The sequence below is a fragment of the Triturus cristatus genome, chromosome 10 (genome assembly GCF_964204655.1).
Source record: "Triturus cristatus chromosome 10, aTriCri1.1, whole genome shotgun sequence".
NCBI classification, from domain to species: domain Eukaryota; kingdom Metazoa; phylum Chordata; class Amphibia; order Caudata; family Salamandridae; genus Triturus; species Triturus cristatus.
Window position 1 is genome coordinate 73208440 of NC_140593.1, and position 25404 is coordinate 73233843.

Sequence of the window (25404 nt, forward strand, 5' to 3'; positions counted from 1 at the left end):
CTTAAGATGCTTAGGGGCCAAGGTCCAAAAACCACCAGCAGTTTGGGCTTACAAGCCATGGGCTGTCTGGTGGCAGAGGTGCTGGTCAAGATGGTAGCCTCAAGTGCTACACCGGTAAAGTCAATGGTACTCGAAACAAAGAGCCTGCAAGGGGGGACTTTGGGTCAAGTCTGGGCAAACCGAAAGGGTGGGTCTGGTTATGAGGACCCCTAGGCCAAGGGGATGCAGTCAGGAGTCGTGAACCTGGGCTGTGTGGCTAGGATGCAGAGGTGTTTTGCTCACTGTCCACTTGTGTTTGAGGCTCTTGTGGTTCTCGAGTCACCTGCAGAGGGGAGGAAAAACAAGACAGGGCCACTTTCGTCATGGGTCTCATCAGTCCTGAAGTTCCTCTTCGTGCAGGTCAGTTTCCCCATTGCTGGTGTCCAAGCTGGGCACAAACATGTCTTGGTTGATGCAAGTGCCCCGGTAATCATGGTATTGGTGCAGGGGGCTCATAGAGTCTAAAGTCTTGAAACTCAGCAGAGAGCTGGGGCTGACCTCCTAGAGTCACGACAACATTCTTCTGATGTGCTGCTCTGCTCACTCTGTGGGCCCGATGGTCAACAACATGGTGTATGGGACAAGAGTGGTCAGTGCCTGCCTATGCAGGGGTGTGGCTCCTCCACCCCAAAGGAGATGCTAGATGGTTGGCGAAGGAAAACTTACTTACCTTCGGTAACAATGTATCTGGTAGAGAGACAGTCTAGCCGCTGATTCCTTAACTTCTGAATTCTCCACAGGTGTTAGACTGGATCCAGAAATTTTTCAGCAGCAATTCTGCATACTGGGGGACGGGTTGTACTACTCCGGGATGATGTCGACTCGGTTGTGACGTCAGTGTAACCATATAAGTCCAGTCTGGCTCGCGGACATCAGTTTCTTCTGTGAAACCTTCCGCACCAGAACGCGGATCCACAATACAAACTGGCTGTGGAAGCAGTGGGCCAAAAAGATCAAGAAATCCTTGAAACAATAATTAGAAAGTGCAATAAATGGTATGCCAACATCAGCCAAGGACTTTACGAGAAAGACCACATGAATCACAGAAAACAAGCTACATGAAACCCTGCGCACTGGTGTATAAAGCAGACTTGCAAAATAAAACGCCTCTCACCCGACCAGTCACTCACAAATGGAAATTAATGTTATGGTAATACCAGAACAAGACCTATGAGGCAAGACTACGTAGTACCACTACACGAAACAGTGATCACTGGAGTATAAAACCACTATTGAAAAGGAGAATAATCCCTACACTATAATTTGTTCGCAGAGCAGGGAGGATGGGCAGGGCGTTAAGGAATCTGCGTCTAGACTATGTCTCTATACATCGTTACAGAAGCTAAAAAACTTTTTCATCTGATAGAGACATAAAGACGCAGAGTCCTTAAATTTTGAATTGAGTATAATAGATGTACCCAACCAAGAGGTGGGCCTGCAAACCAATCCTACAAAAGTTCCGAAAAAGAACTGCTGGTCAAAATTAGCCACAGACCAGACATACATAGGAATCAGATGGAAAAGAGCATGGCTTCTTATAAAAATCGTGGCAATGCCCATGAACAATGTAAATAAGAAACAAGCCCGCAGGCACAGAAAAAACCAAAGCTTCAAGGGAAACAGGACAAACTCTTGCCAGAAGATACTAAATCCTACAAAAGGTCTCAGAGAGGACCAGCTGGTCTAAACTAAAAAGAGACCAGGCACATGTAGGAAAGACCATTTAAATGAACTGTGGCAAGGACCAGAGGAAAGTAAAGTGCAACCTCCTGTAGGCATAGCAAAATGTGACTCCAGAGAAGTAGAATAAACTTCATCCAAACACAATCATCCGTCATACCAACAAGTACATGACCCCAAGGATGAAGTGAAACATGGATTAGGAAGACCGAACGGGAAAAGAATGCCAATCCAATCTAAAGTTCTCGATAGCAAGATAGTGAGAATTAAGAACTCACAACGGACCCCTGATCTAGAGGGAAATCAGCTGGAACAAAATGAAAAAAGGGAAAGACGCCATAGTCATTAAAAAAAAAGGATGACAGTGGTGTCTGTCGCTAAAATGTGTCCTAATTAAAGTACCCTCTGAATCACAGCTGCAGATGGATAATCGTATTTTGTGATATGTAACACTCACTGACAGAATAAAAGGGCCATGAGCCTGAAAGACCCTCAAACAAGGGATTTCTAAACAAGGTTATAGTGGAACATGGATAAAGGAGTATCCATGAAAATGTCTGTATGACAAAATAAGAACAGGGACTGCTAAAATCAAGACCTCTCCTTGAATAAAAAGAATAACAGCCAGAGTTAACTGCAAGGCTCACCTAGCATGTAAGAACAACAGCATATAAATAAGCTGCTAGCTAGAAAAGATGCACTTAAAGTCCAATACCAAGTGTCTTCCAACAGAAAGGTAACAATTATACAGATATACATATGCCATAAATATGTGTATCCACAAAATAGAAAAAACCTATGCAAAACTGCATATTCATTGTCCAATAATTGTGTGCATCAATATACGGACTCCATACATATAAGTAAGGACCACTGAAGAAGACATTCACTGTCTCCTAACCAGAGACAAGCAAACATTTATTTTTGCTACATAATCTGTACCCTTACAAAGAGAAGAATTATATCCGAAATGTACAACTAGAAAATCTGCCTGTACATAATAGAAATACCCAGTCCCAAATAGAAAGGAGTTGGAGCTCCACAACAGGACATAACAGAACACTGAAGGGAGGGACCGAAAATAGCACTTCCTTCAAATGACTATATAGCTTTAGCCCGTCAGTAAATCAGATGAGGATCACTCAAAGAAGGAAGGGGAAAAACCCTGCCACCCTTAAAAACAGTAATTGGCAGCACATCCCAACCTAACCTTATTACCTCATGAGTGATAAGTGTAATGTGCTCTCAAAGGAAGAACACTAGAAAAGATGTTTCTTGTAAAAGAAAACCACAAAAATGAAACACAAACAACATAGGTGTTAGAGACACCAAAAATCCACATTAATGGATACACCCTTTATCCTACCGGTGGAGCATGGTAAACCTGCAGGAATAAAAATACCTTGATGCCATACAGTGGAAGGTATAAAAAATAAATATCTCGCAATCTGCAACAATTGAAGAATACACCCCCGAAACAAGCGGAGGAAAAAACACTCCAAAAGGAGGGAACTAAATGCTGTGTACCTTCGAATCTAAGGGATGCAACTTGCTGAAATAAGGCAAGACGTTACCGAAAGAAAACCGTGATCCAAGAAACAAAAGTTCCAATTAAATAACAGGTCAGGTCCTGTACCAACAGAGGCCCATACTTAGTGGAAAGAAAAGGCAATCAGCCTACTGCAAAAGCTTCTATAAGCAGGTAATCAATTTCACATGAGAAAGAAACAAGTGAACCAAATATCTTGAGTGAGGATCTCCTCAGCAGAGATCACCAAATAAACGTATCTACTGGTAGGAAAATAAAAACATGTAGGGCCTCAAAGGAAAACAACCTGTCATTGGCAGCAAGAATAACCCTAAGAATTAAGGCTTGCAAAGGCAGAAACACCACATCTGGTGACGTTACACTGCAAAAAGCATACCATAATGCAGTTTTGAGCCAAATTACAAACCAAGAGGAACCTTCTGCAGAGGAACATCTCCCTTAAAATATAACAAAAATTGAAAGAAGGTAATAGGGTTAAGGGTCAGAAGGATAAGTTACTTACCTGTAATCCTAGTTCTCTTCCAGGGATATTCTCATCAAAGTAATAAGCACTTGAATATTCCCGCCCACGTGCGGGGACCCCGGAAAATATATAAAAATTATATATGAAAACATATATATACAGCTCTATATATATAAATATATATGCATATTATATTTTCAATCAATGCAGCCTCGGAATAAAAAACACCCATTAGGCTAAGCAATGCTGTGAGACCTTGTCTTTACACATACACAAACCAACCAAGAAGACCAAAAGACACTGGAACAGCTTTTAATGAACAGAAGAAAAGTAGTCCTGCAAAGAAACAGACAGGCATTGTTGGCCCATAGGCTGCATTGGAACTTCAACAGCTTAGAAACTGAAAGCAAACGTAGAAACCCAAAAACTGGCACAGTGCCTTTAAGGCAGCCATGAAACCTAGCTTCCCATGATGCCTCAGGGGTGTCAGTTAGGTCAGTTGTTCTTTTCGGAGACCCGTCGGTCAGGGCACAAAGAGATGACATAATTTTGAATAATTTGCCCGGGGAGGTTGGAAGGTTGCTTGTGACTTTGATGAGGATACCCCAGGCAGAGAGCTAGGATTACAGGTAAGTATTGTATCCGCTTCCAGGGGATCCTCATCAATAGTCATAAGCACTTAAATCGAGGAGCAAGCCCACCCCCTCTTCCTGCGGGCAAATGACTGCCATAAATGACAGTAACATCAAAGAATCACTTCAAATGACTTTAGCATTGAAGGAGGCTTGGCACACTTGAGTTTCTGTTCTGGAATCAGTTGAGACAATAGTGTCTTGTGAAAGTATGTACCGATTTCCAAGTGGCAGCATTGCAGATTTCAGCCATTGGGACATTCTGCAGAAAAGCTATTGTAGTTGCCTTCCCCCTAGTGGAATGCGCTTTGGGTGAAGCCAGAAGGGGTTTATTTGCCAATTGGTAAGCCAACTTGATGCAAGACACTATCCATCTGGAAATGGAACGCTCGGAGGCTGGGAAACTTGTTCTGATGGAACCATAGTTTAAAATAACCGGTCAGACTTCCTAATAGTCTGAGACCTATCTAAGTAGAATTTCAGAACTCTTTTAAGGTCTAGGGAATGGAGAGACCTTTCTGCTGGCGTAGAGGAATTGGGAAAGAAAGAAGGTAGTGAAATGGTCTGATTGACGTGAAAATCCGACAGCACCTTCGGAAGGAAGGAGGGAGGGGTTCATAAAACAACTTTGTTGTGGGAAAAAACGAGTTACTTACCTGTACACTATGGTTCTCCAGTATTGATCAAAAACCAAAGGAAATGATGGACGGAGTGTTGAACATTGCAAGCACTCACCCCCAGTCAACTGATCTGGGTTTAATCCATCACCATTCTTTAGCCCACTCTGCCACCCCAGTTCAGACATGGCCATATGCAAATCAGTCTGACCCTGTGCCTCATAGGAACAGTCCAGCCCGAACTGCCAAGCCATGTCTTCCCTGGACCGGAAACAAGCTTCCTAGGACCGGTTTCTGGCATTTCAGCCGTCTTCAGCCAGGCTTGCTTGAATCCAGTGGCAAAGTGAGCAAGGGACTCACGTCTGAGCATACCCTGCCAACTTATGGCGAACAAAGCAAAAACCAAAGGAAATGATGGACGGAGTGTTGAACATTGCAAGCACTCACCCCCAGTCAACTGATCTGGGTTTAATCCATCACCGTTTTTTAGCCCACTCTGCCACCCCAGTTCAGACATGGCCATATGCAAATCAGTCTGACCCTGTGCCTCATGGGAACAGTCCAGCCCGAACTGCCAAGCCATGTCTTCCCTGGACCGGAAACAAGCTTCCTGGGACCGGTTTCTGGCATTTCAGCCGTCTTCAGCCAGGCTTGCTTGAATCCAGTGGCAAAGTGAGCCATTCATAGATTCACATGCTTGTATCAGAGTAGAGAGCAGTACTTATACTTTGTCACGTTTCCAGGATAGAACCCTTTTGTCTTAGGGCTCTGCTACTTATTACCAGAATACCATAATGAATTATAAAGAAGAAAAACGTTTGTACGTTTCAACGCATATCACATTGGAAACATGATACCTGAAATACCAACCATGCATGGAAAGACCATCTAATGGCACACATAAGAGAAAAAATTTAACAAGAAAATAACATAGTATGTTAAATATGGTCTGAGAAGTACCTTAGTGAAACAGGTGCCGTAGAACTGCTTGTCCCACCGCTGAGTCCGCTTTCCACGCTGTGTCCAGACAGTAATGCCTGGTAAATGTGTGTGCATTTGTCCATGTTGCCGCTCTGCAGATGTCCGGGAGCGATACTCCCGCAAACAATGCCGCTGAAGTTGCCATCTTCCTCGCTGAATGCGCGCAAACTCTGGATTGCAGAGGCTTTCCGGCTTTCTCATGGAATAAAGAAATAGCAGAGGTTATCCATCTAGAAATACTAGACCTTGACAGAGCCAAGCTTTTTCTGGGTCCAGCAAAGGCCCCGAACAGTTGGTTTGTCTTTCGAAAAGATTTCGTTTTGTCGATATAGAATTTGAGGCATCTTTTGATATCCAGTGTATGCAGAGATTTTTCCGGTTTCTGAAGATGGGTTTTTAAAATATGTAGGCAATACAATGGGTTAATTAAGGTGAAAAGCCGAAGGGACTTTGGGAATTAACTTAGGATTTGTCCTAAGTATGACTTTATCTTGTTTGAATTGAAGAAATGGTTCTGTGATCGAGAAAGCCTGGATCTCACTAACCCTCCTTGCTGAAGTGAGGGCTAGTATCAAAGCCACCTTCCAAGAAACGAACTGTAATTCAGCTTTGTGAATTGGCTCGAATGGCGGCTTCATGAGTTGCGTCAGGACTGTGTTAAGCTGCCATGGGATTGACGGATGCTTAATTGGAGGGAACACTCTGAAGAGTCCTTTCAGAAATTCCTTAATCACCCTTCGAGACCAAAGAGAAGGGCCATTAGGTGTTCTGCGTTATCTTGAAATAGCCGCAAGATGTACTTTGACCGATGCATGGGAGAGTCCTGCTTTGGCTAAATGTAAAAGGTAAGGAAGAATTTGCTCTGTAGACGATTGAAAAGGGTGCACAGCTTGCGTGAAGCACCACTGGCAAAATCTCTTCCATTTTACTGTGTAAGTTTTGTTCGTTGTAACTGCCCAAGATTGAGGGAGAATATCTCTACATTCCTGAGAGATATTTAAGGAACTAAATTTGTGCTCATGAGGTTCCAGGCTGACAAGTTCAGTGATGTCAACTGTGGGTGAAGAACTTTTCCTTCGTTCATTGAAATTAGATCTGGAATCAGAGGAAACTTCACTCTGGGGGCAACCGACAACTGGAGAAGCTCCAAAAACCAAAATTGTCTCGGCCATGCCAGGGTTATTAGAATCAGGTGGCACGGTTCCAACCTCATTTTCTGATTTACCTTTGGTATCAGAGGGAATGGAGGGAATGCATACGCAAACATTCCTGTCCAGCGGAGATGTAGAGCATTTCCCCAAGATTTCGCTTGAAGGAACCTGTTTGCAAAATGATTGCATTTCTTGTTGTGTTGGTTTGCAAACAGATCCAGAGATGGTGTGCCCCATAGACGAAATATTCTCAGGAGTTGATCTTGAGCTAACTCCTATTCGTGGGAAACAGTGGCTGATCTGCTTAGTATGTCTGTCCTTTGGTTGTGCACTCCCGGAACGTGCTGAACCTACAGAGAGATGTTGTGCATTAGGAGCCAGTTCCAAATTTGTTGAGCTTGTGCCGATAAGGGCTTTGACCAGTACCGGTGAATCGTGGATCCTGGGAAGGAAAGCCTGTAGGCCCAAGAACACTGCTTTCAGCTCTAACAAGTTGATATGTAGCTGCGCTTCTTGAATGGACCTATGGCCTTGCATTTCGAGTTCTTGGAGGTGTGCTCCCCAACCTTGTAGTGATGCGTCTGTCGTCATGAGATAAGTGGGACATTGAGGTTCGAAGAGCAGACCCTTTGATAAGTTGTTTCTGATCCTCCACCATGACAGCGCTGCTTGTATTTGCGGGGTGATGATGATTCGATCCTCAAAGGACCCTTGGCATTGTACCCATTGCAAGTCGAGTAGCTCTTGAAGGGGCCGCATGTGTTGCCGGCAATTGGAAACTAATGGGATGCAGGAAGACATCATCTCCAATAATAATTTGAAGATTCTCATTGAAGTGGACCTTTTTGTTTGTAATTGTGATGCCAGACTTAAGATTTTTTTAATGCGTTCTTTTGAAGGATACGCTTTTGCTTCCTTCGGCTGGAGCCTGGCTCCCAAGAATTGAAGAGACTGCGCTGGGATGAGAGAAGATTTATTCATATTTATCCGTAGGCCTAGGTTTTTGAAGAGGTACATGCAGCATTGTAGGGAGTACAGGGTGTCTTGGTATGATGCGCCCTTTATTAGCCAATCGTCCAGATACGGAAATATCTTAAGGCCTTGTTGTCTTAACCCCTTGTGTGCCCATGACGTGCTGGACACGTCATGGAGCACAGTCGCGCTGTGCCCATGACGTGTCCAGCACGTCATGACACCCACCCACGGGGGAAGCGCTGGCGCTCCCCCCGTGAGTGCTCGATTTTTTTATTTTTACTGGGAAGGCAGGGGAAGACCTTCCCCTGCCTCCCCCCGCCCCCCAACCCCGCGTCATCAATGACGTCAGCGCGCGAGCCGCGCTGACGTCATGGAGGTTTCCACTTTGTTCTCCGAGGCGCAGGAAGCCATTTGCTTCCTGCGCGTCGGAGAGGAAAGGTGAGTTTTGGGGCTGGGGAGGGGGGTATTTTGCGATCGGGGGGTTAGGTAGGGTGGGGGCACAATGTTGGGGGGAGGAGAAATGTTTTATTTTAGGCTCCGCTTGGTTCGTGCGCTTGGTTCGTGCTAATTGCAGTTGCTTCCATGTGAAATGGATCCAAAAAAGAAACACACGCTTGCGAGAGATGCCCTTTTTCTCTTGTTTTCTCTCTGAGGGGTGCTGCTAGCGTGGGAAAGGGAGGTGGGGGGGGCGAAATAAAGTAAGACAGAGGGGTTGCAAAGTGGCCAGATTGATTTTATTTACATCCAAATACACCAGCATCACAGAGTTTGCCAGTGAAGCGCTACTTTTGTTTTCTCTTCTTTCTTTGAACAGCATTGTTGTTCCCAGGTTGGGAGAGTGTACCATTCCTGGAGGTACTGCAATACCTGGTTGTTGGTTGGATTGGAAATCGTGGGCCCGATTCACAGAATTAACTTAAGACAAAATCCTAAACTTACTACTTTTGGTATTCACAGAATACACTTACAACTTTTGGTATTCACAGAATGCACTTACTACTTTTGGTATTCACAGAATGGATTTACGACTACTAACTTTACGTCCGCACTCGGGCCAGAAATTCCGGGCCGGAGCTTCCGGCCGGGAGGCAGAGCTTCCGGCCCAGAGGCGGGGCTTCCGGGCCAGAGGCGGGGCTTCTGGCCCGGAGGCGGAGCTTCCGGGCCGGAGGTGGGGATTCCGGCCAGTGGCGGAGATTTAGCCATGGCCAAAATCTCCACCTCCGGGCCGGAAGCTCCGCCTCCGGCCCGGAAGCCCCGCCTCAGGCCCAGAAGCCCCGCCTCCGTCCCGGAAGCTCCACCTCCGGCCCGGAAGCTCCGCCTCTGGGCCAGAATTTCCGGCCCGAGTGCGGACGTAAAGTTAGTAGTCGTAAATCCATTCTGTGAATACCAAAAGTAGTAAGTGCATTCTGTGAATACCAAAAGTTGTAAGTGTATTCTGTGAATACCAAAAGTAGTAAGTGCATTCTGTGAATACCAAAAGTAGTAAGTTTAGGATTTTGTCTTAAGTTAATTCTGTGAATTGGGCCCACAATGTGTACCATGGCTCTGTGTTTATAGATGTGGTCTTTTTATACCATACTGCTTACGTTTTGTAAGGATATAAGCAATGGACATTGAAACTGTTCCCTTCAGGGCCCTCTAGTCATGTCCATAACTTTTCAGGTGAAACCACTCGCTGATTTCTGAATAGTGAGTGAGAGATCGTTAAGGTAACCATGTTGTTTCTGCTTACATTTCACATGCTTTACTTAATCTTGCATTCCCTATGAGTGGTTGCTTTTACTTTTTTTTAGGCAGAATATTACTCTTATCAAGTGCATAATTTGTTTTGAGCCACGCCCAAGTTTCTCTCAGTGGGGAAGTATGGTGTTCAGTGGGGGAGAGGATGTGGCACTATGGCCAGAGCTGTCGAATTTGGAACTGGGGCACCGGGTTCAGCCTTCATGACCAGTCCACCAGACCACTCTACTGAGGGAGCACATTCCCATGCTAGACCGTAGAAGGCCCCACTAGACCTTAGAAGGCTTGATGTCTTAGCACAAGCAGGTGTACCCTAGTGGTGTCTATTGTGGGTTAACCTTGAAGGCCTGTCCACCACAATCCATCTCCAGTCTTGCGGGCAGGCCTACAAAGCAGCACACTCTAGAGCAACAGTGATCCAGTCGCTGTGACTCTGTCACTGAGGTCACATGAACCTTGAGCAGATTAGGGCGATGCGAACGGTGTGACCTCACTGGGTACCTATTTTGGGTGGGTGCGTAGTGTTTGCAAGTATATTATGTTTTGAAAAAAAATTGCTGCCTCCTTCCTGGCCTCCAGCAATTTTCAGAAACAATAAAAATGTAATGATAACTTTGGTGATTAATGTTCTTCCTAGAGAGAGATGGAGTTTTGTCTAGTGGAAGGGTTGACTCCTGGAAAGGTAGCACAGAGGGTTAATGTGCCCGCTGCAAAGAACATGTACCATGCAGACCACAAAGTGCACTGCTTTAATGGGGGGACCATGATGAATGGTCATTAAATGTCCGCTGTAGATGATAGATCCCTGAACAGTGTCATGTATGTGCATGTTTGCATTGTGCTGAGGGGATTACCAGGTAATTATTCACGCAGCTCTCTGATGGATGTCACATGTGGTTTTTCTGAGCCCCTGGATAGATCATGCAGTCTGTGTGTTCTCTTTTGTACTGCCAGTCACCGGTGTATTCAACTGTGTAGCCTTGGACCGTGTCATGTATGTGCATGTAACTTGCATGATCGAGGTAACTATTAACGGCGATACTACGTGTCTCTCGGACCTCTTTCAAGTGGTCGCTGTCTTTTTTCCCCAGCAACCCCCCCTCCCCAGGGGCGGCAATCTGCGAGATAGCCCCGGGCGCCACAAGCTCTAGCTACGCCTCTGCCCCCAATGTCTCTTTTATGCATTCCTGCTGCACGATCGTGCAGCAGGAATGGCCACTAGCGCCAGTTTTTTTTTCTTCGTTTTTTAGGTTTGGGGTTGTTTGTGGGAGCGGCGCCTTAGTCAAGGGTCGCTCCCCTTATGGCCACATTATTTTTTAAATATTTTAAAGTGCAAACAAAATCAAAGAGGTAGCAGAAGATACGTTACAAGAGGAAAAAGTGATGTGTGTATGTTACAAAAGACTACAAAATACAAGTAGAGGTAAAATACTGCAATAAATGGCAGACACTCAAAACACAGGAACACACTGGGAAGGCACTTCTATAGGCATGGAGAACAGAATTTCCTATAATATAAAGACTTCCTTCAGACAATAGAGAGGGCGTGAATTAAGTTTTGAAGTGTCTTTGCAGGAGGAGAACTTTGAGGTCAGTTTTGAAGGACTGGGAAAAGGGGGTGGTCCGGAGCTGAGGCTGAGTTCCAGATTCTCGCCGCGTTTCCTGTAAAGGATTGGGCCATCGATCTTTCCTTCTTGAAAGTGGGAGGGTCAAGCAATAAATTTTGCGCAGTACGTGATGGTCTAAAGCATTATATGTATATGTGACATTAATGTTTTTTCTCATTTTTATTCTTGCCTAAAGCTTTTGATTCCTGTTTTGACAGTGGTTGTTCTGCAGTTTTGTGTAGTTGCATTGTTTTGGTAAGAATTTTGTTGTTGTTCTATTTACTCCAAATGAGTAATATTGTAATGTTTGAATGAATTTTTTTGTAAGTGATGTCATAATGGCAGCATATTTAGTTAGTGGTTTGAGCATGAAATTCTTTGCGATGTGTTTTGCATAGTCTTATGTGTAATTTCTATTCTCTTTCTTTTTTAGTGGGATATTGTTGATCCATACTGTGTCTGTGCAGAGTAGGTGATGGTGAGTAGTTTAGCTGCCTCTGGCAAGTGAGTGGTATTGTTTGGGAGTATATATGTATTTTTGATAAAGGTGCTTTTTGTTTATTACTTATTTTACAAAGTGTTTGTTGTTGTTGACTTGTTTGACAAGTTACCTTTTTTAGTAAGCATTATGGCTAGCCGTAGAATGACTGCTCAACAGGTGGTTGGTATGCTTCTTGAATCTTCCTCTGAGCATGATTATGAGACTGACAGTGCATCTGAGGGAGAGGAGGGAGGGGAAGATTCTGGCAGTGAGTTTTCTCTCCACATGGAATCATCGGATGATGAAGGTACTCTCAGTGCAGATGAAGGTACTCTTGGTGTGGATGAAGCAACTCTCAGTGCGGATGAAGTGCCTGTTTTAGAGGAGGAAACTGCTGTGCCGATGGTGCAAGAGGCATCTGGATTGCAGTCAGAGGCTGCTAGGCTTCCTACTGGAAGTGCTGGACTTTGGGTTGATCCAAACATGGTGCAGCCGGTGTTGCCTGCCTTTAGCGGTGATGCAGGGTGTACAGTGGATTGTGAACACTTTTTGCCTATACAGTTTTTTCAGTTGTTTATGGATGATGTATTTTTGGGTGAGATTGTTGAGCAGACGAATTTGTATGCTGAACAGTTTTTGAGGGACAACAGTGACAAACTTAGGCCCCAGTCTAGAGCTACCCGTTGGACTCCCACATATCTGGAAGAGATTAAGAAGTTTTTGGGTTTGACTTTATTGATGGGTGTGTTAAGGAAGCCAACCTTGGCTTCATATTGGTCTACTAGCCCCTTGTTGGCAACTGCCATATTTCCTGCAGTTATGACTCGTAATCGGTATTTACTTTTGCTACGTATGCTGCATTTTGTTGATAATTCTATGGCGTTGCCACGAGATCATCCTGACTGTGACCGTCTTTTTAAGATTCGGCCCGTTCTTGATCACTTTGTAGATCGATTTTCTGAGATCTATACTCCAGGGAAAGAAATATCTATTGATGAGTCTTTGGTCTTGTTCAAGGGCCGTTTGGATTTTAGGCAGTACATCCCTAGCAAGAGGGCACGCTATGGAATTAAGCTGTATATGTTGTCTGAGAGTAGGACAGGATATGTTTTTAATTTTTGTGTGTACACTGGTAGAGATTCTACTATTGAACCCCCAGGTTGTCCGTCCACTTTTGGAGTTTCAGAGAAAATTGTGTGGGATCTTGCAAGAAGACTATTTAACAGAGGCCACCATTTGTACCTTGATCACTTCTATACTGCTGTGCATTTATTTAAGGAATTGTATAAAGTGGACACTTTTGCATGTGGCACAATCCGCTCTAACCGTAAAGGTTATCCGAAAGAGCTTGTTTGCAAAAAACTTCAGAGGGGGCAGTGCAGTTCCTTGCGTAGTGATGAACTACTTGCTGTAAAATTTGTGGACAGGAGGGATGTGTACATGCTGACTACCATCCATGATGAGAGTACTTCACCTGTAACTGTTTGGGGTCAGGTTGCTGAAGTGCGCAAACCTGTGTGCATTCTAGACTACAATAAGCACATGGGTGGTTTTGACAGAGTAGATCAGAGGTTGGAACCTTACTCTGCTATTCGGAAGGCTTATGTTTGGTATAAGAAGTTGGACATCCATTTCTTCGAATTAGCAAATTTCAATGCTTTTATTGTGTTCAAGGAGTGTTCTCCTGCGTCAAACTTGACATTTCTTCAGTTTCAGCACTCTGTGATAGCTAGCCTTGTTGTTGTGGAACAGACAAGTGTTCCTAGATTTGGAGTGGTGGAGGATGTGGTTCGATTGAAAGATCGCGACTTTCCTGATCTCATTCCTCCCACACCCTCAAAAGATTTTCCCTGTAGGAGATGTAGAGTCTGTTGGCGAAGAGGTACGCGGAAGGAGATTTGTATGTACTGCCCCGACTGTCCTTCTAAACCTGGGCTGTGTGTCCCTGCTTGTTTTAGAGCGTACCACACGCAAAATAATTTTTGGGAGCATTCATGAGTGGTAAAGTGAACTGCCGGGTCTGTATTCTTTGAAAAATTTGATTCTGTTTCAAGGTTGGCGTTAGTGCAATGTATTTAGTTTCTGATTTTGTGTTTGTAGATTTGCATCTATTTGCGATTTGTTTGTGTTTTTATTTTTGTCGAAAAAAAATCCTAAATGTGTTGGCGGTGTGTGTGGACTGGCACTTGGTTGGCGGTGTGCGTGGAATGGTGCTTGGCTGGCGGTGTGTGAGTAGTGACTTTCTGCTGGTCACTACACACATTGCTAGCTGAGTGCCACTCCACGCAATCCATCAGCTTGTGTAGTTGCTGTGTCAGGAATGTGGGCGTGTGAAAGTGATGGGCCCTTGAATGGCGCTGTGTGCTGGTGTGAGTTTTGTTATGTGATGGGCCCGCGGCTGGCGGTGTGAATGGTTTTGTCTCACACGTATGAAAGGTGTATGAATGGCCTGTAAAGAGGTTGGTGCCTTGTCGTGGCTTTAGAGCACGAGCTGTGAGTCAATGGTTCAGTTTCTCGCCCTTTCAATTATTAACAGTGCATTTCATTTTTGTGAAATCACTTGCCAATACAATTGTATATACTGAACCATCACTCACCCTCGTGCCAAATCCAACCAGTATGTGTGTGTGCTTGAGGATTAGATGGTTGTGCAGTAATATTTGCCTTTCTGAAGCAGCGTGTACCTTGTCCCTTTTGTGAATTTTGTAATGTGATGTTTTTGTGCCTGGTGGTGCGAATGGTCTTGTGTGTATCACGTATGAAAGGTGTGTGAATGGCCTGTAAAGCGGTCGGTGCCTTGACGTGGCTTTACAGCTCACGAGCTGCGAGTCATTGGTTCAGTTTTTTCTCCATTTAATTATTGACAGTGCATTTCATTTTTGTGAAATCTCTTGTTAATAAAATTTAATATACTGAACCATCACTCGCCCTCGTGCCAAATCCAACCAGTTTGTGTGTACGTTTGAGGAATAGGTGGCTGTGCAGGAATCTTTGTCTTTTTAGTTTTTCTGCCAAGGTGTATGTTCCATGTAAGAATAACCCACCAACTGTAGATATTGTCGTAAACCCACGGGAGTTCATGGTGATGTCTCTCTTGGGAATTCCAAAAAGGTATTTTATCCACAATGTCCTGCAAACCTCAAAATGTCTGTCACATTTTCCTTGCAATATTGTGCCGAAATGTTCACGCTTTATAAACAAACAATGTCAAAACGATCTGGTTTTGCAAGGGGGTCAACTGTCTTTTTGGCCCGTGCTCGGCGGCCATCTAGGGAAACCTACCAAACCCATACATTTCTGAAAACTAGACACCCGGGGGCTTCCAGGGAGGTATGGCTTGCGTAGATCCCCCAGCGTTTTCTTACCCAGAATCCCCTGCAAACCTCAATTTTAGCTGAAAAAATCACTTTTTTCACACATTTTTGTGTGGGAAAGTTGTGGCATCACCGGGCTCACTCAAAATTCCCACCTCCCAGCGTTCCCCTGGGTCTCCCGGTAAAAATGGTGCCTCACTTGTGTGGGAGGCCCAAGTACCCGCGACAGGCAAGGGCACAAAACGTAGTGAGGTGACATCAAAATTGCCTATCTCAAAACCACCTGGTTTTGCAAGGGGGGTCACCTGGGTTTTTGGCCCGGTGCTCGGCGGCCATCTAGGGAAACCTACCAAACCCATACATTTCTGAAAACTAGACACCCGGGGGCTTCCAGGGAGGTATGGCTTGCGTGGATCCCCCAACGTTTCCTTACCCAGAATCCCCTGCAAACCTCAATTTAAGCTGAAGAAATCACTTTTTTCACACATTTTTGTGTGGGAAAGTTGTGGCATCACCGGGCTCACTCAAATTTCCCACCTCCCAGCGCTCCCCTGGGTCACCCGGTAAAAATGGTGCCTCACTTGTGTGGGAGGCCCAAGTACCCGCGACAGGCAAGGGCCCAAACATTTTTTTGGCTAGGCAATGTTGACTGCGAAATTGAGGTTTGACCATGTTGTGTTTTGCGCCGTTTCCTGTCGCGGGCACTAGGCCGACCCACAATGGGAGAAGAGGTAACCTCACAGTGTCTGTTCAGCTCTCTAGAAACCACAGAGTGCATTCTCAATTAGTTGCTGACACTACTCAGAAGACCTGAAGTTAAGATACCAAGGAATGGAGAATGAAATGAAATGAAAGGTACACTTGTAGAGCGCATGGCTACCCGGAGGCCTCCCAGCGCTAGGCGTGACTGGTTAATGGGTGGGCGCGACAGGATGAATTGATTTAGGGGAATAGAAAGGTTTTGAGGTGTTTCCTGAAGGCGCCATGACAGGCCTCTTTCCGGAGCATTCCAAAGTCTGCCTGCATTCAAAGAGAAGAGTCTGCCACCACTTCTAGCTCGTTTGATTCTGGGGATCTCGATAAGGTGGAGGTCATCCGAGCGAAGATTTCTCCTTGCTTTGTATGGATGAACTATGGCTGAGATCACGGGAGGGCCTATCCCCTGTAGGATCTATGGACAATACAGAGGGATTTGAAGCCAATTCGCTCTTTCATGGGGAGCCAGTGTAGGAGACGAAGGGCTGGTTTTGCGGAGAGAAATTTGGGTGTTCCTGTCAGCAGTCTGGCTGCATAGTTCTGGATGATCTGTAGTTTATTGATCACTGAGGTAGGGGCTCCCAGATAGAGCGCATTGCCATAATCCAGTCTAGAGAGCACAATAGACTGGACCATGATTTTCCTGGCTTGGGGACGGAGCAGGGGGAGGGCCTTCCTTGCCATTCTGAGCAGGCCAAAGCAGATTGCCACCGTCTTGCAGGCCTGCTCGTGAAATGTCAGGTTATGATCTAGCCAGATGCCCAGATTCTTAATTTCATGCTTAGGGGTTGGAGCTGGGCCCATGCATGCTGGCCAGCAGGTTCTGAGTGACGTGTTGTCGAAATTGCCTAGGGTCATGACCTCGGTCTTTCCTCCATTTAATTTCAGGTGGGAGGACCCCATCCATTTTACCACCTCCGAAAGACAGGCTTTCAGGGTCGTAGAGTATGGAGAAGATTGGTTTAGGGCTATGACCAGTTGGGTGTCGTCGGCGAGGTGACCATATGGATCCCAAATGGAGCCACGATTGATGCCAACGGGACCGTATATGCGTTAAAAAGTGTAGGACTCAGGGATGAGCCCTGAGGTATGCCACACTGGAGGGGCCAGGGTTTGGAGCTTATGCCCTCTTCAAAAACCTGAAATGAGCGTCCTTTCAGGAAGGAGCGCAGCCAACTCAGGGCGGTTCCAACTACTCCCAGATTGTCGAAACGGTGTATGAGGACCTGGTGGTTTACCGTATCGAAGGCTGCACTCAAGTCCAAAAGGATGATGGCTGCCGCACCTCCTGCATCTAGAATTTTCCTGGTTTCCTCCACAACTACCAGCAGAGCAGTCTCCATACTGTGCCTGGGCCGGAAGCCTGTTTTGGATGGATGTAGCAAGTTGGAGGTTTCCAGGAAATTAGAGAGGGTCTGATTGACATATTTTTTGGCGATTTTTGAGATCCCAGGTAGAAGAGAGGATGGGGCGGTAGTTGCCCAGATCTGAGGGGTCATGGTGTGGCTTCTTGAGAAGGGTCTTAACCATTGCTTCCTTCCAAAGTGGGGGAACTATTCCTGTGCAAAGTGAGGCATTGATAGTGTGGGTGATAGTAGGGCCGATAATGGATGCAGCTTTGGTTAAGATGTGTATGGGCGCTGGGTCTCTTGGTGAACCGCTTTTTACTGTAGGCATAAGTGTCAGGAAAGTTTCCAAGGAGAGAGGGGGAAGCATTCTAGTGGGTGAGTGATGGGGGGGCAGTCTACTGGGGAGCTCATCGATACAGGGTCGATTTGGGGGAGAATTTTTATAATGTTCTGAATTTTGTTATCCAAGAACTCAGCCTGCTTTTCGCAGTGAGTTCCAAGGGGGTCCGTGGGGACGGGGGGGGGACCAGGATTTTTAGGAGCCTTTTAATGATGACAAAGGTCTCTCTGGGGGAATTGGCGGCTAGCTGAATTTTTTCCTCGTAGTAGGCTGCCTGAGCTTTCTTTATTTTCTCTCTGTATATGCGTATAGCGTTCCTATAGGTGAGCTTGCTATCGGCTACAAAATCTTTCCTCCAGTTCCTTTCTAGAATTTTATATCTCTGCTTCACGATGCGCAGTTCAGCTGAGTACCAAGGTGATTTAAGTGAGCCATACTTTTTGGTGATCTGTACTTTAGGGAGGACCTGATTCAGTGAGTCATCTATCCAGCTGCAGAGATTGTTATACATTGTGACTGGACAGGGGACCAACTGCGGTCTATTGTTTTCGAGTTCATGGATCCAATTCTCCTGGGGGAGTTTGGACCAGGGGCATGTGAGGGTCCGAAGAGGATGAACTGCGGGAGGTAGGAGTTTGAGGGTGCCAGGAGAGGGGCACCAAAAGGTGGTCGGACCAGGGGATTGGGATAGGATCATTTCCCTGGAGAGTCTCAAGATTAGAGAACACTGGGTCAAGGCAGTGTCCCTGCGAGTGTGTAGGAAGAAGAACTTTTTGCACCAACTGGATAGACGCAAGGTCCTTTGCTAGTTCAGCTGCTACTGTGGATCTAGGATCATCAAAGTGAAGATTGAGATCACCCAGAAGCGTAAAGTTCGCTTAAGTGCTAGCTGAATTGATGGTAGTTTCTACCAGGGAGTTACAAAAGGAACCTACTGCGTCCAGTGGGTAATAGATCAATATGCCTGAGAGTGAGAGGAGAGGGGAGAGTTCTAATGAGAAGCGAACATTCTCGCAGTCCAGGAGAGGACTGCCGAGTAGGCGACAGGTAATGTGGTCCTTATAGATAATCGCGATTCCCCCGCCTTTGCCTGATGTTCTATCTATTCTTTGAATCGCATACCCCTGGGGCAGAGTTTGTACTATATCCGGATCAGAGCAAGCGCTGAGCCAGGTTTCAGTTAAAAAAAGCACCTCAGGGGAGGAATCTTGTAAGAGGAACAAGATTTCCGTGGAGTGCTTGGGAAGGGATCCACAATTTAAAAGGAAGATACTATAAGCAGGGCTTGAGGAGGGGGGTGGGCGGGAATGGGAGAGAAATGTGACGGGGCAGTGAGGGGATTTGGAGCTCGGGTTGTCTGCACATAGATGATGAATGTGAGAAGTTGGCCTGATATGTGGTGCTCACTATTCTAGTGATCACTGTGTATCATTCCAAACGACCCTTATTGATGATTGGTTGTAAGTCAACCTTATAGACCAGCTATCCTAGTAGCGTGGATACGAGCAGTCTTAGGCTAAACTCTAGAGGGCGTGTTAAGCCAGCTGTTTACCATCACATATACCCCTTGAACACCAAGTGAAAGGACACCACACAAGTTGTTATGAAAATAAAGGATATTTATTTATAACAAGACTACCCTGGCTCTTTATGAGTCAGGGAGCTAAGCACACTACAAAACTCTTAGGAAAATACTTCTGGTTGCACAATTTACACAAATGCCCGAGGGGCACGAGAAACCATATACACTAACAGTGAAATGCGAATGGTTAGAGTCTGGAGTTACTGATTCCGGAGTGATCCGATCAGCGGCACTAAACGAAAAAGGAACTGGACACTTGTAAAGCGAACCTGTGATGGAGCACCGAAATGCTCGAGTTACCTAGCCCAGAGGCTGCGGCTGCGGGAGGTTCGGCAAGATGTCGGAAGTCCTCGTTGTAGTCTCAGGAGCCTGAAAGAAGAGTTGCTGGCAGGCGACCAGTGACGATGTTCAGCGAGATCCAAGCCTGGATCGGTGATGAAGGAAACCTGAAAGCAGAGGGGACTCAGTTCTCAACCGCTAGCCAGCGATCGTGTGGGCACCAGGAGGGTACCGGCTGAAGTCACCTCGACCAGGTGAGTGGATGACGTCGGACTCGGCTGTTCCTTGGACCAGGAGGCGCGGCGGCGACCAGGATGGACGGCGAGCTGTCCCACGAAGGTGTCTGCTGTCGATGATGCTGGGCCCAGGAAGGGGGCAGCGGATCTTGGCAGTGGCAACCCAAGCGGGGGAGTCAAGATGGCGTCTGGAGTGGACCAGGAGGGTCCGAGGTACTCCTCTGTTGAAGGGGAGCAAGAGCCAGTCTGGAGCAACCAGACTAGTGATGAAACAATCGTGGTGCGTCGTGAAGAGGGCCACAAGCCGGTCGGCAAGTGGTCGGACAACGCGGTGAACAGCAAGGAGCGGAAGGGCCCCCACGCAGATCTCGTGGATGCTGGGGAGGCAGACTTCGGTGCTGGAGCTGCTCAGGGTTAGGGCTTCTCAAACCCTAGGTGCACTCACTCGAGGGTCCCTCGGTGGGCGTGCTAGATAAGCGTCGTGCGGGTTCTGAAGGTGGCCGGTCCCGCAGGTCTCGTCACACCTACGACTCTCAGCTGGGCTGATGATGTAGGTAGAGGTCAGAGATGGCAGGGAACTCGGGTCTCGTCGAGCTGGGCAGTCTTGATCCGTAGGAGAGACTTACAGCAAACCGCAAGCGCTTAGGTGGTGCCTGCTGGTGCAGGGTGGCTACTCCTTAGCCACAAGGGAGAGTCTTCAGAAATAGTCAAGAGTTCCTTTCGTGGAAAGTAGTTCAAGATTCAGAATTATCCAATTTGGGAAGGGGACTCGCTCCTACCTTTATTCTAAGAAAAGGGGCTGGCCCGTGACTAGGTCCTACCTATGGGTGGAGCCAGGAGGGGGGTGGTTACACCCCTATCCTTTGTCCGGCTTCGCCCCGGCTCAGGGGCTGGTGTGCCCCCGAAACTGGTTTGAGCCGGGCTATGCACAGTGAGTACCGGGGTGCCACTTGCAATCACCTTCCTTTCAGCCCTGCCTACCTGGGATACACAAACCCTGTCTGGGATGGTGCTAACACCGCCCTCGACAGGAAACCCTTTGTCCAAGCTCCCCTCGCTGGAAGGTCTCCCAGCAGCAGGAGGTCAGACTTGTGTCTGGTGGCAGCATCCATTTTGTGATGCTGAGGCTTGAGTCAACTTTAACCGGGGTTCAAGGTTACTTCCATGTCGTGCCCCTCTAAAAGGGGGGAATGCTAACCCCGTCGCCAGAACTGGCGAGGGGTTCGTATTCCAATTCGTATGACACCTTACTCGACATGTGTCGGTGATGCGATGCCAAAGTTAGCAAATAACCGCAAGGATTATAATGCATGTCAAAGGAGTTGGCCCGCGTCACCATGGAACGGCTATTAGGACTTGGTTCCGCAAGCCGTCGACGGGCTCAGCTCGCGCCAGAGCACCGTCCCACATGATTCCCTGCACTCTGCCTTCAGGATTGATAAGGCCTGCCATAGGAGTGACTGATAGGAATCCATGTGTCCATTTTAGGGTTAGGTGTAGGAATACTACACCTACAGCAACGGGTGATTACACCACTTTGCCCCAGCTGTCGTGCAGCCAGTTGTATCAGATTTGGGCGGCCATCCAGGGGTGGCATAATACATGCTGCAGCCCCTGGTAGGCCCTGGGTACACCGATGCCCTGGATACCTGTGGTATGCTGAGACAGGGACTGACAAGGCGGCCCAGTTCCAATTAGTGGATGCACCTAATGTACATGTGTGTTAATTTCGAGAGAGAACAGCTAGGCTGTGGGTCTGATTGGCAGGCCCACAGCCGGGGAAAGTCGTAAACCAATGAAGCAAAAGCAAAAAATCTGGGTGATCATAGGATTGCAGACCCTACTCTCCTACATGACCCCCCCCCCCAAACTTTGGGACAATAAGCTAACCTTGACCAGGTGAGTCTTCTTGCTCTAAGTGAAAATACCTGGAGAGCCCATCTGCATTGCCATGATCAGTGCCAGGTCTATGCTCCACTGTGAAGTCCATCCCCTGTAGGGAAATGGACCACCTAAGTAGTTTGGGGTTTTCACCCTTCATTTGATTTAGCCACAAGAGGGGCTTATGGTCGGTCTGAATCTTGAAGTGAGTGCCAAACAAGTATGGCCTCAACTTCTTCAGGGCCCAAACCACAGCAAAGGCCTCCCTCTCAATAGCTGACCAATTCTTCTCTCTGGGGGTCAGCCTCCTGCTAATAAAAGCTATGGGCTGGTCATGACCATCAAAATTCAGTTGAGATAGAACAGCTCCCACACCCAGCACCGAAGCGTCTGTTTGGACAATGAATGGTTTGGAGTAGTCTGGACTCTTTAGGATAGGTGCTGTGCACATGGCCTGCTTTAGGTCATCGAATGCCTTCTGACAGCTTGCTGTCCACTGAACTTTTTTTGGCATCTTTTTACTTGTCAGGTCGTTTAGCGGGGTCACAATGGATCCATAATTTCTGACAAATTTCCGGTAATAACCAGTCAGGCCCAAGAAAGCTCGAACCTGAGTCTGGGTGGTTGGAGGAGCCCAGTCCTGGATGGCCTGTATTTTGCTCTCCAATGGCTGAACCTGGCCTCCACCTACAAGGTGGCCCAGGTATACAACCTGTGTCTGCCCTATCTGGCACTTAGTGGCCTTGATAGTGAGGCCTGCCTTTTGCAGGGCCTCTAACACTTTCCTCAGGTGGACCAGGTGATCCTCCCAAGTGGAGCTAAAGACAGCGATATCGTCCAGATACGCCGCGCAGAAGTCGTCCAACCCAGTGAGAACTCGATTCACCAGCCTTTGGAAGGTGGCAGGTGCATTTTTCAAACCAAAGGGCATTACCACGAACTGATAATGCCCACCCGGGGTAGAAAATGCTGTTTTGGGCTTGGCCTCCTCAGCTAACCTGATTTGCCAATACCCAGCTGTCAGGTCAAACGTACTTAAGTAGCTGGCCGAAGCCAACCGGTCGATAAGTTCGTCTGCTCTTGGTATTGGGTAGGCGTCAGTCTTAGTGACTGCATTGAGACCTCTGTAGTCCACGCAAAACCTCATCTCTTTCTTACCGCCCTGGGTGTAAGGTTTCGGCACGAGAACTACGGGACTATCCCAGGGGCTGTCCGAGGGCTCAATGACTCCCAGCTCCAACATTTTCTGCACCTCCGTCTTGATGCAGTCTCTGACATGATCAGGTTGCCGATAGATTTTACTCTTTACGGGCAGACTGTCCCCAGTGTCGACCTCATGGGTACACCAATTGGTCTGACTGGGCGTCAGAGAGAACATATGTCGAAAGGATTGAAGAACCTGTTTACAATCCTTTTGTTGATGTCCAGAGAGGCTGCCACAAAAGACAACACCATCTACTGACCCATCGTCAGGGTTCTGAGAGAGCAGGTCCGGGAGAGGGTCACTCTCCTCCTCCTGTCCCTCATCTATGGCCATGAGCAAGCCCATGCCCTCCCTGTCGACATATGCCTTGAGCCTGTTTACATGGAGCACCCTGTGGGGGCTCCGGGGAGTTCCCAGGTCTACCAAGTAGGTGACCTCTCCCTTTTGCTCAATGATCGTGTGGGGCCCAGACCATTTGTCTTTGAGTGCTGCTGGGGCCACTGGCTCCAGCACCCACACCTTCTGTCCAGGCTGGTAGACAGTCAGGACAGCCTTTTGGTCGTGCCAAGCTTTCTGTAATTCTTGGCTCGCCTCAAGGTTTTTAGACGCCTTTTCCATGTACTCCGCCATCCGCGAGCGGAGACCGAGCACATAGTCCACAATGTTTGATGCCGGCTTTCTGAGAGGTCTCTCCCATCCTTCCTTTACCAAACAAAGGGGTCCCCTTACAGGATGTCCGAACAGAAGCTCAAAAGGGCTGTAGCCAACCCCCTTCTGCGGGACCTCTCTGTAGGCGAACAAGAGGCAGGGTATCAGGACATCCCATCTCCGCCGAAGCTTTTCAGGTAGTCCGTGAATCATCCCTTTTAGGGTCCTGTTGAATCTCTCAACAAGCCCATTACATTGTGGGTGATAGGGTGTGGTGAACTTGTAGTTGACACCACACTCCTTCCACATTGCAGTCAGATATCCCGACATGAAGTTTGCACCTCTGTCTGAGACGACCTCCTTAGGGAAGCCCACTCTGGAGAACACTCCAAGTAGGGCCCGTGCCACCACAGGTGCTGTAGTGGTCCTAAGTGGAATAGCTTCAGGATACCTAGTGGCGTGGTCCACCACCACCAGTATAAACTTGTGCCCTGATGCTGTCTGGGGTTCCATTGGTCCGACAATGTCGATCCCCACTCGTTCAAAGGGTACCCCCACCACCGGTAGTGGTATGAGGGGGGCCTTTGTCGTGCCACCTGACTTACCACTGGCTTGGCAAGTGACACAGGAGCGGCAAAACTCCTTTGTATCTTCGGACATGTGGGGCCAGTGAAAGTGTGGAACAATTCTGTCCCAAGTCTTATTCTGGCCTAAGTGACCTGCAAGGGGAATCTCGTGGGCCAAGGTAAGAAGGAAACCTCTCAGAGACAAGGGGATGACCAGCCTCCTGGTCGCGCCAGGTTTGGGGTCTCTTGCCTCGGAGTACAGGAGTCCATCGTCCCAGTACACTTTGTGGGTACCTGTGGCGTTCCCTGCAGCCTCAGCAGCAGCCTGTTGTCTGAGGGGTTCAAGCGAGGGGCAGTCTAACTGTGCGTTCCCCAGGTCTTCCCTGGAGGGTCCCCCTGAGCCCAGAAACTCAACCTGACCAGGTTCAAGCTCTTTCGGCTCAATTTCCCTCAGTTCTTTAAGGTCAGCCTCCTCAGAGACTTGATCCACGACCTGGGGCAAGGGGGAAGGCGAAGCCTTACCCTTACTGCTCCTCTTCTTGGAAGGTGTCTGGTCCGTTCTTCCAGGATCCAGTACCTGTTCAGTGGGGCATCTTTTGGCCTGTGACCTGGTCACAGCAAGGACATGTGCTGGCAAGCCTAACATTTCCATGTGAGTCCTCTGCTCTACTTCTGACCATTGTGACGTTTCCAAATCATTGCCCAACAGACATTCTACGGGGAGGTCTGAACTAACCACAACCTTTTTCGGGCCACTTACCCCTCCCCAGGAGAAATCAACAACTGCCATACTGTGATTGGTAGTGACGTTGCTGGCATTGGTCACTAGGTAATCGGTACCTAGCATGATCTGTCCAGGGTCCACAAAGTTAGGCGTCACCATAGTGACACTGGCACAAGTGTCCCTGTAGGCCTGAGCCATTTTTCCATTGATCAAAGGTGTCTGTCTGTATTTGCCCAAAGTATTGGGACTGGCATCAGGGGACATGTCCATATCCCCTGTACAGACAAGGACGGCCTGAGTGAGCGTGCTGACTAAGTCGTCACTCCCCTCGGTTCCCAAGGTAACCCAACTAATGCCTTGGGAGGCGCACTACCACTGCTGACTGTACTAGGGGGTGCAGGTGCCTTAGGGGCTGCAGTGGCAGGAGTTTGCCCTCCTTTCTTGGTGCACTCACTAAACCAGTGAGTCTTACTTTTACAGTATTGGCACCACCTTTTTGACTGGCCTTCTTGAGTCTTCTTCTTCTGTGAAGCCTGACCCCCACCCTCTTTGGTTTGTTGGGGACCTGTCGAAGACTTCTGGTCCTTTTGTTCGTTCTTGTTACTACCCT